At 41.6% G+C, this 14,512-nt stretch overlaps 1 protein-coding gene and 1 pseudogene across 2 annotated transcripts in view; both read right to left on the reverse strand.

Moving 5' to 3' along the window:
• USP31 (ubiquitin specific peptidase 31) overlaps positions 1 to 14,512 on the reverse strand; it is a 136,258-nt gene that overhangs the window by 64,538 nt on the left and 57,208 nt on the right. The window lies entirely within an intron of this gene.
• On the reverse strand, positions 4,796 to 6,523 carry LOC105523497 (annotated as a pseudogene). Its single transcript, XR_001003616.1, has one exon. The product of XR_001003616.1 is annotated as an asparagine--tRNA ligase, cytoplasmic-like (transcript).

The following is a 14,512-nucleotide window of genomic DNA, read 5'->3' on the forward strand; positions in this document are numbered from 1 at the left end:
AAGAAATGCAAATTAAAACAATGAAATGCTATTTTCTACTTAGCAACATAAAGATTTCTTTTCTAATTGCAACAGTGAGGTACCACACATTCTTAGCAATGCTAGTGGTAAAACCCTTCTGTAAATAAGGTAATAATATGATTTAAGAGCCTTTGAAATAGATAACTACTGAAAGGAATTTCCTCATTTTATATAGCCTCAAGAAATAATCAAAAGTGAAGGGTTTATGTAGCAGATCCAAAAACTGAAAAGTTTTTATGACAAAAATTACTGATAAGACCATATAAAATAAAGATCACATGATGAAAATCTGGATATATGGCTTGACATCAATTATGTTATACACAGGAGAGGGGAAGGCAAGTAAGTCAATTTTATTATTTCAACTTGCATATATTTTCCATGTTTTCTACAATAATTTAGGCACTACTCTTACAGAAATAGATGTTATCTCATATCAAATTTTAGCAAAAGAACCCAGACACAAAAGAATATATACTTACTGCAAACCAAAACCACAATGAGATACCACTTCACGCCTACTCAAATGGCTATAACGAAAAAGACAGACGTTACCAAGTGTTGATGAGGATATGGAAAAACTGGAACCCTCACACAGTGCTCGTGGGAATAAAATGGTGTAGCAACATTGGAAAAGAGCCTGACAGCTCCTCAAACAATTAAACACAGTTACCATATAACCCAGCAATTACATCTCTAAAATATACCCAAGAGGAACAAAAACATATGTCCACATAAAAATCTGTATGTGAATGTTCACAGCAGCATTATTTATAATAGCCAAAGTAGAAACAACTCAAATGTCCATCAGCAGATAAATAAACTGTGAAATATTCATATAACATTTTGCAGCCATAAAAAGGAATGTAGTATGATATATACTACAACATGATTAATCTTGAAAATATGGTAAGCGAAAGAAGCCAGACGCAAAAGGCCACATATATGATTCCTTTTATCTGAAATGTCCAGACTAGATAGAGACACAATGTAGCTTAGTGTTCATGCAGGGCTGGCACGTACAATAGGGAGTGACTGCTAATGAGTATGGGTTTTTCTTTGGGGGATAATTAAAAATACTCTAAAATTGATTGTGATGATGTTTGCACAACTCCAAGAATATAACCTAACTGTACACTAAATGGGTGAATTAAATGGTAGGTGAACTGTATCCCAATAAAGCTGTTTTTAAAAAAACATATACTTATTTCATTCATAATAAAGTCCAACAACAGACAAAACTAATCGATGGTGTTAGAAGACAGTCTAACTGTCTGTTTAATCAATAGTGTTAGAAGACGGTCTAATCGATGGTGTCTGGAGTGTTAGAGATGTCCTATTTCTTGATCTGGGTGACAAATTATCACTTTAAGATAATACATCAAGTTGTACACTAACGACATATATATTTTTCTGTATGTACGCCATACTTCATTTAAAAAAAGTTGACATCAGGCTGGGCACCGCCAGCTCACGCCTGTAATCCGAGCACTCTGGGAGGCCAAGGTGGGTGGATCACCTGAGGTCAGGAGTTTGAGACCAGCCTGGCCAACATGGTGAAACCCTGTCTCTACTAAAAATACAAAAATCAGCCAGGTGTGGTGGCACATGCCTGTAATTCCAGCTACTCATGAGGCTGAAGCAGGAGAATCACTTGAACTGTAGCAGGACAAGCCGCAGACAAAACTCCTCTGACACTTGAGTTAAAGAAGGAAGGGGTTTATTTGGCTGGGGGCATGGGCAAGACTCCTATCTCAAGAGCCGAGTTCCCCGAGTGGGCAATTCCTGTCCTTTTTAAGGGTTCACAACCCTAAGGCGGTGAGTGTGAGAGGGTCGTGATCCATTGAGCAAGCAGGGGGTACGTGACTGGGGGCTGCATGCACCGGTAATTAGATCGGAACAAAACAGGATAGGGATTTTCACAGTGCTTTTCTAATACAATGTCTGTAATCTATAGATAACATAACCGATTAGGTCAGGGGTTGATCTTTAACTACCAGGCCCAGGGTGTGGCGCCGGGCTGTCTACTTGTGGATTTCATTTCTGCCTTTTAGTTTATACTTTTTCTCTCTTTGCAGGCAGAAATTGGGCATAAGACAATATCAGGGAGGGTCTCCTCCCTTATTCCCCACCTTTGAGACTCTCACTCAATAGTGGGAGTTCTCACTTTCATTTTTACTACCCATGTCTTCTTGCAAGACAGACTGATAGTGATTAATACAGTACACTTGTGCTGAAGCATTCTGGTGAACTAAGGTAGTGATGAAGTTTTTTATCATTTGAAGAAATACAGGTAGCAAACAAGGGAGCAGTAAGTAGGTTCCTACTACTATTATAACTCTTATTATAAAAGTTTTAAATCCTCCTAGCACTGGGAGCCATTTTCTAAACATGCCCCAGGATCAAATCCACGCCACACTTGCATGGGCACATGTGCCAGTTCTGTCATATCTCTAACTGTCTTCAACTACTTGCCCTTGATACTCTGTGTGGAGGCAGCAATTAGTAAAGTTAAATTTCCTACAGCCCTCTCCTTCAGCTGATAGCAAGTAGTCAAGAGCTAATCTATTTTGATAGATAGCATTTCTCATCTGAGTTTCTTGCCAGGCCAGAATAGTCAAGGTTCTGCCAGTTTTATTAGTGATTATTTTTAAGATGGCTTGTAACCGTATGATTCGGTTGATCATGTAAATGGGGGTCTGGTATGCCCACAAGTCGTCTTGTGCCTAAGTAGCAGGCCTATAATATTGTATGATTCTCTCAGGGTGCCATTTCTCATTTTTTAAATTTCCTATAGCTATGCTTCTCTTTTCATGGGAAGCATAGACAGGGAAGCCCAGGAGTTTGCCTGTTTTTATGGGCAGTCAGAAGAAAGACCGTTTAATAGTGCCAATAACACAACTACTTCTCTGCTGGTCAGGCAGCTTAGCGTAGGCTCTATGTCCAGATATCCAGTATAGCCCAGTGGGGGGCCATCCAGACCCGGTGGGACTCTGGGTGGGCCTGAAAGGGCTGCAACTTTGGAAATTTACTGAAGGGATTTTTCTCTGTGTGGTTTGAACTCCACCATGTAGTCTTCCTACAGGAAGGGTGAAGTCCTTCTCCACTCTTGCTATACACTATTGTCTAACGATTGAGGCCTTTAGGACCTAGAAGTGATCAGGGTGATTCTTTTGGGCTGGAAATTCATCAGGAACTGGGCCTGTAGGTACTAATTATCAGGCTTCCTATGGCCATTGATCTCCTATTACAGTTCCTCCACATATATAACACAAAGTGCCATTGAGAGACTGGACTACATGCTCGGTTAATTGCAAAAACAAATTTCTTGTTTTTCATGGAATTTCTGGTACTAGTACTTTCAGTTTATCACAGGTTTGAAATACTGGCTCAGGAGAGCGTTTATAAACTTTTTCTCAAACTACAATATTTATTTGAAGATCCAGTCCAGCTCCATCAATTTTTAGGGTTACACGTTCCCCTTTTTTCCAGCGAGGTTCAAGGGGATTGGTTATTACTAGCTCTAAGGGGTTACATTGTACCTTAGTACAGGAAGGGCCATTTTTTCCTTTCTGAAGGTAGACTGGATCCTTTTCATTTTTTTTTTTTAATCCAAGTGGCCTAAATGACACAAGACCGGTATTTACATTTATTTCCACACAGTCCTAATTTATGACAGATGTACTTATTTTCTGCCATATAGCCTCTTTTCTAATTAAGAGAACTACACCTTATTCCTAACTTAATATTATTAATTTGATTACTATTAATTTGATGCGCAGGCATCAAATTTTTTTTTTTTTTTTTTACAGGTGTTCATTTATTGACTGCTGGGAATATGGCCTATTGAGAATACATGACATGCATTTGGTGGAGAAATCAACTAAATCTGAAATGAAGCCATTCAGTAAGCCTGCTGTGAGTTAATAAGGTAACACAGACTATATCTAAGGACATGGTGGGGGCTACTCAAACAGCCACTGACAATTGTTATTAAGATTCTAGCTACAAATTCTTTTGGAACTTATTTATTCTTAATTACTCAGGAATTACCAGGAAAGAGGGAACACCAGTCTGCCACTTTACCTTAAACTAATGCTAAGAGGGATATTGTGAATCACTAAAGAATTCTCCCCAAAATTATGCTCTTACTTCAAATCCTTTAAGGCAATTCTGTTTTTACAAATTCTTCCATATCAATTTGTATGCCTCAGAATTATAAGCAGCTATGTAGACTTAGAAAAGATTAATAACTGATACAAAAGACTATCATTTGATTCTAGTGTCTACTGCTGAATTATACCGTGTTTAATAGGAGCAGATTTTTACACCATATTGCCAATTTCTTCCCCCAAGATTTTTGCTTTAACTCATTAATGCAATAAAATCAATCAAAGAATTCCAGGTACACTTAAAAGCACAGGTAGATTAAGTTACTGGAATATCTTACACCATAATCTAAAATTGTTGAATTATATATACATATAACTTGAACAAAATAACTTGAATAAAGTGAATAAAATGCTGGAATGTATCCATAACTACAGTTTCATGCCAGGTATTTCCCCCAAACTTCATAATAGATATTTTTTCTTAAGATGATAACCTTAACTCGATGTTCAGGTGATTTGAGGTACTTTTTACGGTAGTAGAAAGAAACACAGAAAGAGAAAACCCCAATGAAACAAAAAAAGGAAGATTCTGGCTTTTTGTTTTCTTTTTTAAAGAGCCTGTTCCTTTCAGAACCTTTCCTCCACACTTCTGGAGAAATTGGTTATGGCGTGCAGCGCTGGACAAATTGAGGGTATAAGCACACGTCTCAGATGTGATACCTATTCAGAATCCATGTTAAGAATCGTTCCAAGCCCAAGCCATATCCTCCATGTGGACACGTGCCATATTTTCTCTGATCTGTATACCAGTAATAGGGAGCAGGGTCAATCCCTTCCCTTTTATAACCTGCCATTATTTCTTCAGCATCGCAGGTACGCATTGAGCCTCCCACAATCTCACCAACATTGGGCATCAACACGTCGACAGATTCAGTAAGAATCCTCAGGACATCGCTGCATGTAGAAGGACTCGATCTCCACAGGAAATCGACACAGCAAGATTGGTTCATTAATGGTGTCTGTCATCAGTCTCTCAGGAGCTTCTGGGATATCTTCTCCAAATTCATAGAAAGTTCCATCTTCTTTCTTTATATCATGTTATTTTAGCCAAATGATAGCATCTGAATAGTTCATCCGTTTGAAAGGCCGTTTGGGGGGCTGAAAGTTCAGGTTGAGCTCATACACTATGCTCCCTGCAGGTGACTTCAATATTCGATCTACCACATCACAAATCAAGTCCTCCAACCGGTTCAGGAGGTCGTCAAAGGTCAGGAAAGGACACTCAGCTTCCACGTGAGTGTACTCAGCCAGGTGCCTTCATGTTCTAGACTGCTTTGCCCGGTATGACTGCGCAATACAAAAAACATCTCCCAGGGCTGGGAGGCAGGTCTCCAAGTACAACTGAGAGGATTGAGTCAAAAATGCCTCTTCTCCAAAATAGTCAAGCTTGAAGAGTGTGGCACCACCTTCTACTTGTGTTTGCACTAATGATGGAGGAGTAACTTCATAGTACCCCCCATCAAAGAAGTGATCTCTAAAGCACCTGGTGACCATGGATCGTGCTTTTAGGATTTTGGACATGTTTTCTCCTCGGATCATCATGTGTCTGTTGTTGAGCTGGACATCAACATCAGACTCCTCATTGATCAGGTTGTCAGCTCCTCCAGCAGGGGCCAACCCAATTAGCTCCCAGAAGTCACAACTCAGCTCATGGCCACCTGGAGCCTGCTTGCCCTTTAGGGTAAGATTTAGCATTCCATACGCTGCAACACTGCTCTCCGTGGACAACAGTACTCCATTGTAGCACTGACACAACTCATCCGCCAAGACACACTGAAGATAACCCATACCATCTTGCAACACCAGAAACATTAAATTCTTTCCTTGCCTACGCAGCCTGTGGACCCAGCCAAACACCTTTACTCTTTGGCCTCTATATCCTTCTAATGCACTAATCTTCACACATTTTGGCTCTGGGAGACCTGGATCGTTTTTAATGATAATCTTCTTTGCTTCTTCCAGGTTCTTTTCTCTTCGTAAACTATCTTCTGCCTCTTTCTTTTCCCGGGATTCACTCTTCATTTGTTCCCTAAGCCACATCTTTTTAATGTTCTTCAACTGTGAATTAGAAATAACATTCCACGTCTCATTTTCTTTTTGTGAATCTACGTAAATGGTAGGAAATGATTCTTTTCCTACTGTCATCAAAGCCTTTAGATCAGTTTAAAATGGTTTCTCCTTGGTTCCATCTCCCGTGGCATCGCTTCCCTCTCGGTCAGAGACGTACAGCTCTAGCACCATGCCTGCAGTGGCCCTGGTCACCTCCAAGGACATAGACTGCAATACCGCCGACGTCTTAACACCCCGACGTGCACCAACGGTTTCTGCAACTCTGGCGTTGCATCAGAGAGCCAGGCATCAAATTTTAAGGTGACTTGTTTGGGCACCCCTTTTTTTCTGTTTTGGCTAACACTTTACTCGTATCATTAATGAACCCCTACCAGTCTTCAGTTCTTAATCTTATTTTAAAAACTGTGGTCATGGGAGGCTCAGATGGGTCATAACACACATCAGGTTGGTCATTTCCTGGGCTACATACCTTGTATAGAAAAACATAATACAAACAAGTTCTTTTTAGAGTTCCAGTACACTTATAATAACTATAAAATAATAGGACCATAGCAACCTTTTGTCCTGCCTCACTGACTTGATGTATACACTGGGAACAGCCCTCAGTTGAGGAAGGTCAGTTGAAGTCCTTACTGTACAAGTCCAAACTTTAAGGAAAATGAGTCCCACAATGAATTTCCTTATGCTTCTGCCATGCGTGGACCAGTCAGCTTCCAGGTGTGACTGGAGCAGGGCTTGTCATCTTCTTTAGAGTCATTTTGCAGGGATTGGTGAAGCTGCTCCCATCCACGTACTGCTGTCTACTGATGTTTAAGGATGGTCTCAGAGGTTGGGCCTGCTAGAATAAACTGAGTCCAACAGCTCTACACAGTATGTTCAACTGGGCTCTCTGATACCAGGAGCAAGGTAGTGGGTTTTAGGGTGTTGCAAACTTCAATGGTTATGTGGGGATTTTCACATAGCAAGCTTTGGTACTTGCTTAATCTAGCATTTGTTAACCAATGCTGTCTTTGGTATTTATTAAAGTTACCACAGCATGGGTGGCCTTTATATTCAGGTTTTGCCTAAGGGTTAGTTTATCTGCTTCTTGTGCTACCAGTGCTGTTGCTGCTAGGGCCCTTAGACCTGGGGGCCAGCCTTTGGAAACCCTGTCTAGTTGTTTTGAGAGATAGGCCACTGGCCTTGGCCAGGTCCCCACAGTCTGGGTTAAAACTCCAACTGCCAATTTTTCTCTTTCTGACACATAGAGTGGAAGGAGTTTTGTCAGGTCAGGTAGCCTCAGCACTGGGGCTGACATGAGTTTTTCTTGTAACTCATGAAAAGCTCGTTGCTGTTGGTTTAACAGATGTAATTTATCTAATCTATATTTTTATTAACTGTCACCCACCAAAATATTGACTTAAATCCTGCAGCTATTTGATTTCAAGCTTTAAACTGATCTGGTATTCCTTGTGGGACTCCAATTACGTCTCAATAGACATGAGAGTCGAAGGACCCATAAGGGGCTTCTCTCGCTTTACAATGTCTTATTTTTTTTCCTTCTTGTTGATGAAATGCCAAGGTGAAAGGCATAGCCAATTGGACTAAAGTACAAGTGCCACTCCAGTTATTCGGCAGAGTGTCCAGTAAAGGTCCACCACAATACCACCACACACCTGCTCAGGGATGAACAAGGGCTGACTGATTGATAAGCTCTTGAAAATTCTTAAGCTCACCACATCCCTTCAGGTCTCCAAGGAATGCTAAGTTTCCTCCCTGTCGTGAGAGACACGAAGCGAACCTAGTGTTGGGAGACGGAAGCTGGATGGCCCTCGGGGGCTGACCCGCAGGGTGCTGAACTTCCAGATATAGCAGAGAGAGCTTGGCATGACTTATTACTCCAGGCTGTAGAATCCTGGGAAAAAGCTACCATGTAGCCTACACCTGGTCAACTGGAGGACCACCTTAGTGGAAGGGGGACAATCAGGGCCTCTGGCCTGCCATGTGCACAAGCATAACAATCACTTTTGTTTAACGTGCAGATGGAATATCGATCCATTTTAACCAGGCATTTGCATCTTGGTATCCTGTCTTAATTGCTAAGGTTTAAGTCTTTAACTTCTATGATCCTCTAGTAAAATGAATGTATGGTTTTAGGAAATTACAAAAACCAGTTGGGGTAGTCCATCCTTGTTCTTTAGTGGTCCACAGAACATTGGACCAACCATGGCATGACAGCTCTACATCGGGGAGCAAGACTCCTCATTGGCACTGGGGTCTTTATCGAAATCTCCCCAGATTAAATGGTCCTAGTTTACTAATGCCCAGTCTGAGGAGAGTCAGGAAGGATAGAGGCACTCTTCTGAAGTAGAGAGCTGTCTTTGACTTGGCAAGTCCCCACAGAGTATAAAAAGGCAAGCATTAAATGCAATAGTTTGAGGCGAAATTGACTTGGTTATGTTAATAACTAGATGGTCAGTAATAAAGCGTGGAGCGAAGAAAGAGTAATAGAATAGATGAAAAGAGTTAGATTTTTCTTAGCTTTAGTTTGGTAGGATTTTCCTCTGGGACTATGGCCCACAGCTCTGGAGCAGGTGGCGCTTTCTTGACTCGGGTGTGATGAGTCCATCCTTTTTTGCTGTATGAACAGCAGTCTTGGTGGTTAGCAGCACAAGGTAGGGTCCTTCCCAGGCTGGTTCGAGTTTTTCTTCTTTCCACCTTCTGACGAGAACGTCATCTTCAGGCTGGTGCTGGTTTACCGCAAATTCTAGGGGTGGTACATATGCTAAAAGACTTTTAGTTTTGAGGGAAAGGAAAGTGGAAGACGAACCAAGTATATAATTTCTAAGAAACTGACCTTTTGTTTTAAATGTGGGAACCTTGGCAGTGGAATTCATAGTCCTTAGTGCCTTTTTACTGAGAAATTTCCTTTAGCATCTATTTTTATTAGTTTTTAGACCAAAGAAAGCTAAACACCATTTTATATTTAATAATGCTTTTTGTATGATTTTTATACCAGATAAGCTAAATTTCATCTTTATGTTAGTGTGTTATTAATGTTAAACCTAATTTTAACAAAATCTTGTAGACATATTTATCAAATTTTTAATGTTTGACTATAAGGTAAGATTTTATGGACTCCTTTTAACCTTTTATAATTTTTGCTACAGAGCAGGTTGGTGCTTTAAGAAAAACCTGTTATGCTTTTACTTGAATGTCCAGTTCATAGAAAAACTGAATGATACTTCCTTAACTTTAGCTAATATGTTTACACATAGAATTTTCTTTACAATTAACATTTTAAAACTTGCTTAAACTTTCAAAACAATAATTTTTTTTAACTTTTTAATGCAGGTAAAATGTATATTCTTATGCCTCCTTATAATCCTTTTACTAAAGGTATATTTTACTTTTCTTATACACCTTGCACATAAACTGTTTTGTTTTTTTTTTTGAGACTGGAGTCTCGCTCTGTCGCCCAAACTGGAGTGCAGTGGCCGGATCTCAGCTCACTGCAAGCTTCGCCTTTAGGGTTCACGCCATTCTCCTGCCTCAGCCTCCCAAGTATCTGGGACTATAGGCGCCCGCCACCTCGCCCAGCTAGTTTTTTGTATTTTTTAGTAGAGACGGGGTTTCACCGGGTTAGCCAGGATGGTCTTGATCTCCTGACCTTGTGATCCGCCCGTCTCGGCTTCCCAAAGTGCTGGGATTATAGGCTTGAGCCACCGCGCCCAGCCAAATGCTTTTTTTAACACACTTTTTTTTATAACCTTTTTTTTCTTTCACTACTTTTACAGGGAATTTTTCGACATGGCTTAACTTTCTGACTTATTACCAACATTTCTTTAAACAACCAGTTAATGTATTTCAGGACAAGAATTTACTGCATAACACCCTTTTTATATAAATTTCGCCCCCCCTTTTTCCTTTTTTTTTTTTTCCCGAAGATGATAACCATTCTTTTCCAAAGCAAATCCTTTTTTATGTCTGTGGACTAGACTGTGTAAGGCCACAAGAATAGAAGTTATTACAATACATGTTACACTGTTAAATTTTAGCCAACTTTACTTTTGTTGAAAATCTTGTAAGTTTGGGATTTTAATTATCCTTTGCTATAAATAAGACCGTGTTTTGTCCACATTAGAATTGGTATAAATGGCTTTTTTTTTTTTTTCAATTACCCGGGAGGAACCATTAATCTGTCCTGAAGGGAGTTCCTCCTAGGTCTGGTCAGACCTTCGTATGGTAATTAAGATTTAGATCCCCTGTTAGGAAACCTGCTGGGTTAAGGGAATTTTCAGTGGTTAATGTTAAATCAACTTTTTCTCTCTTTGACTTTGTCTCCCTCTCTTTGACTTTCCTTTTGTCTCTCTTTCTCCTTCTCTGCCTCTCTCCTCTCTCTCTCTCTCTCTCTCTCTCCTTGACTCCCTCTTTGTCTGTCTCTTCCTCTCTCTTTTTGCCTCTTTTCCTCTCTGTCTCTTTCCTTTCTCTCTCTCTGCTGGTCTTTCCTTGCCTCTGCCAGCCACTTATGGTGCTGTTCTCTCAACCACTGTGTGTTGGAGGCGGTGTGTCTAAAACCAGCTGTAACCAAGTGTCTATGTATGGGAGCTGGTCTGGGTGCCCTGGCTTACAGGTTACCTTGTGCCATACCTTTGAAACAGGGGGCCTGTCTAGGCTTCCTTCTAATGGCCAACCTACCTCTGATGTTGGCCAGTCTATCTTACACAGAGTTTTAAGTTTTCCTGGTGTCATAGTACTCCATGGTCTCCCTTATATCTTTTTCTTGAAAATTTTCAACATAGTTCCTAGTGGGGTGGGCTTACTTTGTGCCTCACCCATGTTTCCTCCAGACAAAACACCACGCTCACACCACACGCACACAACAAAACAAAGAACTAGTAAAAAGGGTACACATACACTTTTGTAGTTTACATCAAACCAAAATCAAAACCAAAATCAGAGTATCCAGAAATCCAAGTCAGGTCAAAATCAAAACCAAAGTATCAAGCAATCCAAGTCAAGACAAAAACAAAAACCAAAGTGCCAGTACAGGCACACCATGGGTGATCAGGCCACACTTCCACTCAAATGAAGTAGGCAAGTTCCCAAGACCAGTCCTGCCAAGTAATTTAAATCAAGTCAAAACCAAACCCAAAATCAAAGTGCTGATAAAGGCACGCCGTGGGTGATGAGGCCATGCTTCCACTCAAATGGAGTGGGCAAGTTCACAAGACTAGTCTTACCAAGTTTCAGATGTCCAGACTCCAAGTACCAGTTCCTTCCCAGTGTTCATCCACTGCATTGATCCTCCACAGGGGCCTGCCACACACTGCTCTGGCGAGGCATCCCACCAGGGCAAATGCCTTACCCAGGAGCGCTCTCAGGATCCGCGTGGCTCAGGCTGGTCAGAGTCCCCCACAGGGATGTTCCACAGGGCAGGCTTAAGCCGCCTAAGGAGCTGCCTCAACAATCCACCAAACACCTCACTTTCCGGTTAGGGAACCAAGAAATGTAACAGGATATGCCACAGACAAAACTCCTCAGATGCTGACTTAAAGAAGGAAGGGGTTTATGCGGCCGGGAGCACTGGCAAGACTCCTGTCTCAAGAGCCAAGTTCCCCGAGTGAGCAATTTCTGTCCCTTTTAAGGGCTCACAACTCTAAGAGGGTAAGCATGAGAGGGTCGTGATCCATTGAGGATGCAGAGGGTACATGACTGGGGGCTATATGCACTGGTAATTAGATCAGAACGAAACAGGATAGGGATTTTCACAGTGTTTTTCTATACAATGTCTATAATCTATAGATAACATAACCGATTAGGTCAGGGGTCAATCTTTAATTACCAGGCCCAGGGTGTGGCTCCAGGCTGTCTGCTTGTGGATTTCATTTCTGCCTTTTAGTTTTTCCTTTTTCTTTCTTTGGAGGCAGAAATTGGGCATAAGACAATATGAGGGGTGGTCTCCTCCCTAAGAACCTGGGAGGCAGAGGTTGCAGTGAGCCGAGATCATACCACTGCACTCCAGCCTGGACAGTAAAACAAGACTCCATCTCAAAAAAAAAAAAAAAAGTTGATATTAAAAAGGAAAAACACTAAAGTTTCTTAATTTAGTCAGACTCTCAGGCCCTAACTCAGTTTAGTTAGTCTTATTTAGAGTCGATTCTATTTATCTAGTTACTTAACTAAAAAGCAGATTAGAAACTGCAAAAGAGTAGGGCATGGTGTCTCATGCCTATAATCCCAACACTTTGGGAGGCCAAGGCAGAAAGATCGCTTGTGGCCAAGAGTTTGAGACTAGCCCAGGCAACAAAGAGAGACCTGGTTTCTACCAAAAATTTAAAAATTAGCCAGGCATGGTGGTGCACACCTGTGGTCCCAGCTACTGGGGAGCTGAGGTGAGAAGGTCACTTGAGCCTGGGAGATCAAGGCTACAGTGAGCCATGATCACACCACTGCACTCCAGCCTGGGAGACAGAGTGAGATTCTGTCTCAAAAAAAAGAAAAGTACAAGAGGAAGTAGGAGGTACAGGATCCCAGAAATAGGATAAAGCAAGAGAAAACTAGCATGAAGGAAGACGGTAGGGAGCAATGAAAGGAAATACCATAACAGAAATAAGAATTCGAACAATATAGCAATCCAGAATCACTCAATAGGGCCTATGTAGTCCCACTAGCCCCAAAAGAAACTTCCATATTACCTAAAAGGAAATCAATCAATGATGTTCACAACAACCCTAAATTGCCAAGAACAACTGAGTATGTTTGGGATTCTCACCCTGGCAAAGAGTACAGAATAATATGATGAAGCCATCTAATCAAAAGAAAAGGTTAAAATTGTAAGGATCTGATGTTCAAATAAGTAATTACCTCAGAAGTCACTTACATAAAGGACTCATTCTCCAAAATGCCAGGCACATGGGTTATGACTGTGTTATTCAACGATGATACAATGGCACAGAATGTATCATACTGAGAAGTGAGTGCCCTCTCGGGGACAGACTCCTCAGTGAGTCATCTGGCACTACGACACTGGAGATACAAATAAATACCACCTCCAAAAACAGTCTGAAATTCAAGGGGTCATAACCTAGAGCATCATGGCCAGGCACAGTGGCTCACGCCTGTAATCCCAGCACGAGGTTGAGGCAGGTGGATCACCTGAGGTCAGGAGTTCAAGACCAGCCTAGCCAACATGGTGAAACCCCGTCTCTGCTAAAAATACAAGTTACTTGGGAGGCTGAGGCAGGAGAATTGTTTGAACCCGAGAGGTGGAGGTTGCAGTGAGCCAAGATCATGCCACTGCACTCCAGCCTGGGTGACAGAGCAAGACTCTGTCTCACAAAAAACAAAAAAACAAAAAACAAAAAACCTACAGTATCTACGCATCAAAGGTAAGCTATAAAACAATCAGACTTGCAAAGCTAGACCCAGAGAAAGTGTGGAGGTGGAGCATACTTCTCTTCAGCACTTAGCCACGGTGATATTTTGCAAGATCCTCTCTACACCTCTGTCCTACCAGCATCCCTTTCCTATGTCCCAGAACTGCTGTCACAGGCTGGGTTGGTTGGTGTGCTGGTTGGTTGTTCTTGCTAAAATGTTTTCACTACTCAAGTGTAAAGGAGCCAATGGTTGTTAAACACCATGATCTGTGAGGATGGTATTACTATGTGGCAATGAAAAGGAAAATATGGAAACTGAGGCTCAGTGACCTGTCTAAGATCTCAGCTGCACTAGCAGTCTCACTACATTCAAAACTCACAGGCTCGCCGGGCGCGGTGGCTCACGCCTGTAATCCCAGCTCTCAGGGAGGCAGAGGCGGGAGGATAGCTTGAGCCCAGGAGTTCGAGACTTGCCTGGGTAATACAGCGAGGCCCCGTTCTCCACAAAAAGGAAAAAAAAAAAAAAAAAGACAGAAACTCACAGGCTCACAGATTTTCAACAGGAAAGGAGCAGCCTCTGACCCTGGCTGCCCTCCTCCTCCCCCAGCTCTACCCTCTGAAGCTTTCTACCCTCTGAAGCTTGAGAGAATCCGGGAAGGGGTGGGGACAGCTACAACAACTTAACCAGCTGCCTGACGTCACAATAGAGCCTGAAGGGTAACTAACCCCTTCCTCCAGCTGGATATAAAATAAAAAGCAGCCAAATACTCCTTTCTTTCCCATCTGTAGGGAAATGAAGCTACTCTCCTTTCTTCCTGTCACTATTAAAATTGTGAAATCATTAACTAGTAGATATTTTCCATGAGCTGTTGCTTTTAAAGGAGTCTGTCC

Source organism: Colobus angolensis, unplaced genomic scaffold, assembly GCF_000951035.1.
Source record: "Colobus angolensis palliatus isolate OR3802 unplaced genomic scaffold, Cang.pa_1.0 Scaffold468, whole genome shotgun sequence".
NCBI classification, from domain to species: domain Eukaryota; kingdom Metazoa; phylum Chordata; class Mammalia; order Primates; family Cercopithecidae; genus Colobus; species Colobus angolensis.